The sequence below is a fragment of the Microcaecilia unicolor genome, chromosome 6, assembly GCF_901765095.1.
Source record: "Microcaecilia unicolor chromosome 6, aMicUni1.1, whole genome shotgun sequence".
Classification (NCBI taxonomy): Eukaryota; Metazoa; Chordata; class Amphibia; order Gymnophiona; family Siphonopidae; genus Microcaecilia; species Microcaecilia unicolor.
This window is the reverse complement of record NC_044036.1, coordinates 40,865,426-40,874,005: the sequence shown is the minus strand read 5'-3', so window position 1 is coordinate 40,874,005 and position 8,580 is coordinate 40,865,426. Positions and strand designations below refer to the sequence as shown.

Below are 8,580 nucleotides of genomic sequence, written 5' to 3'. Positions count from 1 at the left end.
ATAGGCAACAGTGCATTCTCAGGGTTAAGAAAACTGTAAGGAAACAGGCAAGACGAAAGTGTCAGTATGGCAAAACTGGCAGGTAAGGAATTAAAAGATGATGACCTTTTACACTGGGATCATGTCTAAAGCTGCATGCTGACATACCATATCCATAGAGTCAACTCAAAAATAAGTTAGGGCAAAGTGCTCTGCCATTGGTAAACAGTCTAACACTGCTTTGTGGTGGCGTAACTGCATACACAGGAAGCTAATTGGAAATGCATGAATATCGTAGACTGATAATGATCTTTCCAATTGTTGTAAAACAGTATGTTGATAATGCAAGATCTGCAGTTGATGAGCTACTGTGTTGAGGTTTAGTGGAGCACCCTGGTAAACCTTCTTTTCTATAGCATCCAAAGTCTTGGGCTCTTTATCTGGAGGGTCAGAAACTTGAGCCTTGGATGTTCTGATACGTTTTAGAGCTGCTTCAGCTACCACCAATGGGTAGGAAAATTGATGTGGTTCATGCCCTGGTGCTGGTAAAACTTTGAATCTAAGCACAAGACTTCTTGACATAGGTTGTATCGACAAGAGAGGTTTTTCAAATGGACATCTCTAGTTCATGAAGGAGTTCATGGATCGGAAAGCCTAAGATTTCTTTGGTGGTGCTGCAAGACTGAAGGATAGAGCAAAAATTATTTTTGTTAACCAGAGGTTGTGAATTCATGCTCTGATGATTTGCCAAATGGGAGGCTTGCTTTAAGTACACTACCCCATTCGACCCATTCCTCCCTCCCTCCCAATTTTTAAAGTCCATTTTTGTTATTTGTTTTAGCTTAAGTGCGAGTGGTTCTTTAAACAGGGATGGGATACATATGGAGAATGGGAAAACTGATTCATACTGAACCTATGTAACTTCTTTGTATGAAAGGCGCAGTACAGCTGGATTATCAAAAATGCAGTGTCTTGGCTCTATTTTGACAGATAAATCATTTTACATCTGCCCTATTTTTGACCCCATTGCATGTCTAAAGACTCTTGAACTGAATACTCATGTAACCTTTATATGCTATCAGATTGCTGCCAAGGGTCATAGATTAGGTGGGAGAGTTGCCTAGACCATAAGGAGTTTCTCTTCCCACCTTCCACCTCATGAAAAAATTTCATAATCAGTTTTGAGATACCTCACATTAAAAAGTCCAAGTTGAGCCAAAAGAATCTAAACCAATCCAGAAAATCTGAATTTCCGTTTTTGTGTAGCTCTTATCCACCCTCCTTCTCTATGTAGCAAGTTTTTTTTCTTTTAGCTTGCCTGCAATCCTAAAGCTAAAAGTAAAGACGATAACCTGTACTAGTTTGCAGTGTCAGTTTGACAATTTGAGGAATCAGTTTCCTAATCCTGAACCAATCAGGAGCCTGGTAGTTCTTGAGCCAATCAGGAGAGGTAAAACAGAGAGGTATAGATTTGCAGAATGTGATCCCAGAGGCAGTAGTGGCATTTGGAAGTAGCTGAATGTGGAACTGCAGCTAGAGAAAAGAATGAAATCGTGTGTCAGCAGAATGCTTAGTTATTATGAGCTAACCAGTTCAGTGGCTTCCCCATGACTGCAACAAAATTGGGTGGTAAGTTAAGTTGATTTTTCCTGCAAGTTCTAGTGGTTGCTTTGAGATCTACTATTATTACTACAGCTAAGTATCATCTCTAAGCTACTACCAGACATATATAGATGTGGAGAAGAACAAAGAAAGAACTAGGGTTCAAGGTAAATCCTGTGTGCCTAGGGACTGTCTCTCTTTGTGTCAGGTGTTCAGTGCTGCGTGCGTCTGGTAGCGCTATACAATCCTATATAATAAAACGCACCTCCAACATTCTGAAGCTGACTGCATGGCTGAGGCATTCCTGCTCTCTGTATCCATCTCCTGAATTGACATCACGTACTTCCGGGTTCATCACAAGCAGAAGTAACCAACCACACGAGGTTTCTCGGCTTCAGAATGTTGGAGGTGCATTCTATTAAATAGGATTGGTCAGTTCCTTGAAGCACAGCCAGAGCTCAGCGTCCTGCACAGTAACACTCAGACACCAGAGAGAGAGAGAGGGGGAGCCTGACACCAGAGAGAGGGAGGGAGGGGGGGCCTGACACCAGAGAGGGGGGGGGGAGGTATCTCTGTCACACACACTCTCTCTCTCTCACAGTCAATGTCTTTCTCTCTCTCACTCTCACACACTGTTTCTCACACACTCTATGTCTCACACTGTATTACATTCACTCTCTATGTGTCACACAGTCACTCACACACTCTCTTGGTCTCATACACTCAGTCTCACAGAGAGTCTGTGTCTCACACACACTCTCTCGCACACAGTGTATCTGTGTGAAACACACTCTCACACTGTGTCTCACGTACGCACTTGCACACACTCTCATTCTCACAGACACACTCGCACCCAGACTCGCTCTCTCTCACACACACACACACTTGCACATTCACTCTCTCTCACACACAGTCACTCTCACATACACTCTCTCAAACATACACACTCCGAGGAAAACCTTGCTAGTGCCCATTTCATTTGTGACAGAAATGGGCCTATTTTACTAGTAATAATAATAATGATATTAATAAAGGGTCATGGATTTGATATATTGCCTTTCTGTGGTACAATCAAAGCAGTTTACATGTTTTTATTATATGCAGGTACCTTCTCTATCTTAGTGGGCTCACAATCTAAGTTGGTATACCAGAGTCAATAAAGGGTTAAGTAACTTGCCCAATGTGTGTGGAGTACTGGAACTCACAGTGTATGTGCTTGAATCAAAACCAATTCTGCCAGGAAGCCCCAATGGATTATGGAATTGGTAACGTGGGTTTTGCTCAGAAGCCTCTCTGATAGCTGCCTGTTAAGAACATAAGAATAGCCACACTGAGTCAGACCAATGGTCCATCTAGCCCAGTATCCTGCATCCAACAGTGGTCAATCCAGGTCACATGTACCTGGTAGACACCCAATTAATAGCAATATTCCATGCTACCAATCTTGGGGCAAGCAGTGGCTTCCCCCAGATCCATCTCAATAGCAGACTTTGGACTTTTCCTCTAGGAACTTGTCCAAACCTTTTTTTAACCCAGATATATTAACCATTGTTACCACATCCTCTGGCGACAAGTTCCAGAGTTTAAATATTCATTGAGTGGAAAAATATTTCCTCCTATTTGCTTTAAGAGTGTTTCCATGTATCTTCATTGAGTGTCCCCTAGTCTTTGTACTTTTGAAAGAGTTAAAATTGATTCTACACTACTCAGGATTTGTAGACCTCAATCATGTCCTCTTCAGCCATCACTTTTCCAAACTGAAGAGTCCTAACTTCTTTAGCCTTTCCTGACCACCAGGGCACATTAAGGAATGTGAGGGGAGGGAACCCTGAGCCCAGTCAGCCAGTCTGCCTGCCAGCCCGCCTGCCCAGAAACCTGGACAAATGGGCAGGCTGGTAAAAACTGCCCAAACCCCTGGCTGTCCCCTGAAAAAGAGGACATGTCTGGGGGAATCTGAGAGGACCTTGTCAAGCAACCAAAAACTCAGATCAGAGAGAGAAAGAAAAAACCCACACCCACAAGAAGCCACCTCTGTCTTTTACTCTCCTGGTCTTCCATAGCAGATGTGCACAGGGTATGATACATACCTGTAGCAGTTGTTCTCCGAGGACAGCAGGCTGATTGTTCTCACGACTGGGTGACGTCCGCGGCAGCCCCCACCAACCGGAAATAAGCTTCGCGGGACGGTCAGCACGCAGGGCACGCCCACCGCGCATGCGCGGCCGTCTTCCCGCCCGTGCGCGACCGCTCCCGCCAGTTGAATGACTAGCAAAAAATATGAAACACACAACTCCAAAGGGGAGGAGGGAGGGAAGGTGAGAACAATCAGCCTGCTGTCCTCGGAGAACAACTGCTACAGGTATGTATCATACCCTTTCTCCGAGGACAAGCAGGCTGCTTGTTCTCACGACTGGGGTATCCCTAGCTCTCAGGCTCACTCAAAACAAGAACCCAGGTCAATTGAACCTCGCAACGGCGAGGGTATAACAGAAATTGACCTACGAAGAACAACTAACTGAGAGTGCAGCCTGACCAGAATAAATTCGGGTCCTGGAGGGTGGAGTTGGATTTACACCCCAAACAGATTCTGCAGCACCGACTGCCCGAACCGACTGTCGCGTCGGGTATCCTGCTGGAGGCAGTAATGAGATGTGAATGTGTGGACAGATGACCACGTCGCAGCCTTGCAGATCTCTTCAATAGTGGCTGACTTCAAGTGGGCCACTGACGCTGCCATGGCTCTGACACTATGAGCCGTGACATGACCCTCAAGAGTCAGCCCAGCCTGGGCGTAAGTGAAGGAAATGCAATCTGCTAGCCAATTAGAGATGGTGCGTTTCCCGACAGCGACCCCTAGCCTGTTAGGGTCGAAAGAAACAAACAATTGGGCGGACTGTCTGTGGGGCTGTGTCCGCTCCAAGTAGAAGGCCAATGCTCTCTTGCAGTCCAATGTGTGCAACTGACGTTCAGCAGGGCGGGTATGCGGCCTGGGGAAGAATGTTGGCAAGACAATTGACTGGTTAAGATGGAACTCCGACACCACCTTCGGCAGGAACTTTGGGTGGGTGCGGAGCACTACTCTGTTGTGATGAAATTTGGTATATGGAGCATGAGCTACTAGGGCTTGAAGCTCACTGACCCTACGAGCTGAAGTAACTGCCACCAAGAAAATGACCTTCCAGGTCAAGTACTTCAGATGGCAGGTATTCAGTGGCTCAAAAGGAGGTTTCATCAGCTGGGTGAGGACGACGTTGAGATCCCATGACACAGCAGGAGGCTTGATAGGGGGCTTTGACAAAAGCAAGCCTCTCATGAATCGAACGACTAAAGGCTCTCCAGAGATGGCTTTTCCTTCCACACGATAATGGTAAGCACTAATCGCACTAAGGTGATTCCTTACTGAGTTGGTCTTGAGGCCAGACTCTGATAAGTGCAGAAGGTATTCAAGCAGGTTCTGTGCAGGGCAAGAACGAGGTTCTAGGGCCATGCTCTCACACCACACGACAAACCTCCTCCACTTGAAAAAGTAACTCTTTTTAGTGGAATCCTTCCTAGAGGCAAGCAAGACCCGGGAGACACCCTCAGACAGACCCAACGCAGTGAAGTCTACGCCCTCAACATCCAGGCCGTGAGAGCCAGAGACTGAAGGTTGGGGTGCAGCAACGCTCCGTCGTTCTGCGAAATGAGAGTCGGAAAACACTCCAATCTCCACGGTTCTTCGGAGGACAACTCCAGAAGAAGAGGGAACCAGATCTGACGGGGCCAAAAGGGCGCGATCAGAATCATGGTGCCGCGGTCTTGCTTGAGCTTCAGTAAGGTCTTCCCCACCAAAGGTATGGGAGGATAAGCATACAGGAGGCCGGTCCCCCAATGGAGGAGAAAGGCATCCGACGCTAGCCTGCCGTGTGCCTGAAGTCTGGAACAGAACAGAGGCAGCTTGTGGTTGGTCTGAGAGGCGAAAAGGTCCACCGAGGGGGTGCCCCACGCTCGGAAGATCTTGCGTACCACTCTGGCATGGAGCGACCACTCGTGCGGTTGCATGACTCTGCTCAGTCTGTCGGCCAGACTGTTGTTTACGCCTGCCAGGTACGTGGCTTGGAGGAGCATGCCGAACCGACACGCCCAACGCCACATCCCGACGGCCTCCTGGCACAGGGGGCGAGATCCGGTGCCCCCCTGCTTGTTGACGTAATACATTGCAACCTGATTGTCTGTCCGAATTTGGATAATTTGACAGGACAGCCGATCTCTGAAAGCCTTCAGTGCGTTCCAGATCGCTCGGAGCTCCAGGAGGTTGATCTGCAGATCCTTTTCCTGGAGGGACCACAGACCCTGAGTGTGGAGCCCATCGACATGGGCTCCCCACCCCAGGCGAGATGCATCCGTCGTCAGCACTTTCGTGGGCTGCGGAATTTGGAATGGGCGTCCCAGGGTCAAATTGGTCCGGATGGTCCACCAGAGCAGTGAAGTGCGGCAACTGGTGGAGAGGCGGATGACATCTTCTAGATTCCCGGTGGCCTGGAACCACTGGGAAGCTAGGGTCCATTGAGCAGATCTCATGTGAAGACGAGCCATGGGAGTCACATGAACTGTGGAGGCCATATGACCCAGAAGTCTCAACATCTGCCGAGCTGTGATCTGCTGAGACGCTCTGGTCTGCGAAGCCAGGGTCAAGAGATTGGTGGCCCTCGCTTCGGGAAGGTAGGCCTGAGCTGTCTGGGAATTCAGCAGCGCTCCTATGAATTCCAGAGACTGAGTTGGCTGGAGATGGGACTTTGGGTAATTTATCACAAACCCCAGCAGCTCCAGAAGTTGGATAGTGCACTGCATGGACCGGAGGGCTCCTGCCTCCGAGGTGTTCTTGACCAGCCAATCGTCGAGATATGGGAACACGTGCACTCCCAGCTTGCGTAGATAGGCCGCTACCACCACGAGGCACTTGGTAAACACTCGTGGGGCAGAGGCGAGCCCAAAGGGCAGCACACAATACTGAAAGTGGCGTGCGCCCAGACGGAATCTGAGATACTGTCTGTGAGCTGGCAGTATCGGTATGTGAGTATATGCGTCCTTTAAATCCAGGGAACATAGCCAATCGTTTTTCTGAATCATTGGCAGAAGGGTGCCCAAGGAAAGCATCCTGAACTTTTCTTTGACCAGGAATTTGTTCAGGCCTCTCAGGTCTAGGATGGGACGCATCCCCCCTGTTTTCTTTTCCACAAGGAAGTACCTGGAATAGAATCCCTGCCCTTCCTGCCCGGGTGGTACGGGCTCGACCGCATTGGCGCTGAGAAGGGCGGAGAGTTCCTCTGCAAGTACCTGCTTGTGATGGGAGCTGAAAGACTGAGCTCCCGGAGGACAATTTGGAGGCAGGGAGGCCAAATTCAGGGCGTATCCGCACCGCACTATGTGGAGAACCCACTGGTCGGAGGTTATGAGAGGCCACCTTTGGTGAAAAAATTTTAACCTCCCTCCGACCGGCAGATCGTCCGGTACGGGCACTTGTAGGGCGGCTATGTTCCCGTGGATCCAGTCAAAAGCCCGTCCCCGGCTTTTGCTGTGGAGGCGCAGGGGGCTGCTTAGGCGCACGCTGTTGACGAGAACGAGCGCGCTGGGGCTGTCCCTGTGCCTGACGAGGCCTTCGGGCCGGCTGGTTGTACCTACGCTTTGCAAAAGAATAGGGTGCAGCCTGCCGTGCCCGGGAAAAAACGCCCACCCGTGGGGGCGGGTGCTGAAGGCGCCCGGTGGGAGAGCTTGTCGAGAGCGGTTTCCCGCTGATGCAGTTGGTCCACCATCTGCTCGACCTTCTCACCGAAAATGTTATCCCCCCGGCAAGGGACGTCAGCCAGTCTCTGCTGGGTGCGGTTGTCCAGGTCAGAGGCACGCAGCCATGAGAGCCTGCGCATCACTATACCTTGGGCCGCAGCACGAGATGCCACGTCACAGGTGTCAAAAATCCCCCTGGACAGGAACTTTCTGCACGCCTTCAGCTGCCTGACCACCTCCTGATAAGGCCTGGACTGCTCCGGCGGGAGCTTATCGACCAGGTCCGCCAGCTGTTGCACATTGGTCCGCATGTGGATGCTCATATAGAGCAGGTAAGATTGGATGCGGGTCACGAGCATGGAGGATTGGTAGGCCTTCCTCCCAAATGAGTCCAGAGTGCGAGACTCCCGCCCCGGGGGCGCCGAGGCGGTATCCCTCGAACTCCGTGCCCTCTTGAGAGCAGAATCCACGACCGCTGAGTCATGGGGCAACTGGGGCCGCATGAGCTCTGGGTCAGAGTGGATCCTGTACTGGGACTCTGCTTTCTTGGGAATGGTGGGATTAGTTAGTGGTCGCACCCAGTTCCGGAGCAGCGTCTCCTTCAGGACATTGTGCAGCGGTACCGTGGAGGACTCTCTAGGTGGTGATGGATAGTCGAGGACCTCGAGCATCTCGGCCCTCGGCTCTTCCACAGAGACCACGGGAAAGGGAATGCTTATAGACATATCCCGCACAAAGGAGGCAAAGGAGAGACTCTCAGGAGGTGAGAGCTTCCTCTCCGGTGACGGCGTGGGGTCCGAGGGAAGGCCCGTAGACTCCTCGGAGGAGAAATATCTCGGGTCCTCCTCTTCCCCCCACGAGTCCTCGTCCTCGGTATCGGACATTAGCTCATGTAGCTGAGTCCGGTACCGGGCCCGGCTCGACGTCGAGGCACCGAGGTCTCGGTGTCGTCGAGCGGTGGACTCCCGCGCCGGCGGGGACGGAGCTCCCTCCATCGACGTCGACGGGGACTCCACCTGCGTGGCTGTCGAGACCGGCACCGCAAGCGGCGGCGGTGTCGACTGCCCCGGCGCCGGGCTAGAGCTCGCCGGCGCCACAGTCATCGGCGCCGAGGGCGCAAGCACCCCCGGCGCCGGCACAGCCTGGCGCATCAGCCCTTCCAGGATCCCCGGAAGGATGGCTCTGAGGCACTCGTCCAGGCCCGCTGCCGGGAAAGGCGGTGGGGCCGGTAAGGGT

General features: G+C 51.2%; 1 protein-coding gene across 1 annotated transcript in view; it reads right to left on the bottom strand.

Annotated features, from left to right (window-relative positions):
* The window catches only part of ROR1 (receptor tyrosine kinase like orphan receptor 1), a 439,308-nt gene that overhangs the window by 104,938 nt on the left and 325,790 nt on the right, over window positions 1-8,580 (bottom strand). The window lies entirely within an intron of this gene.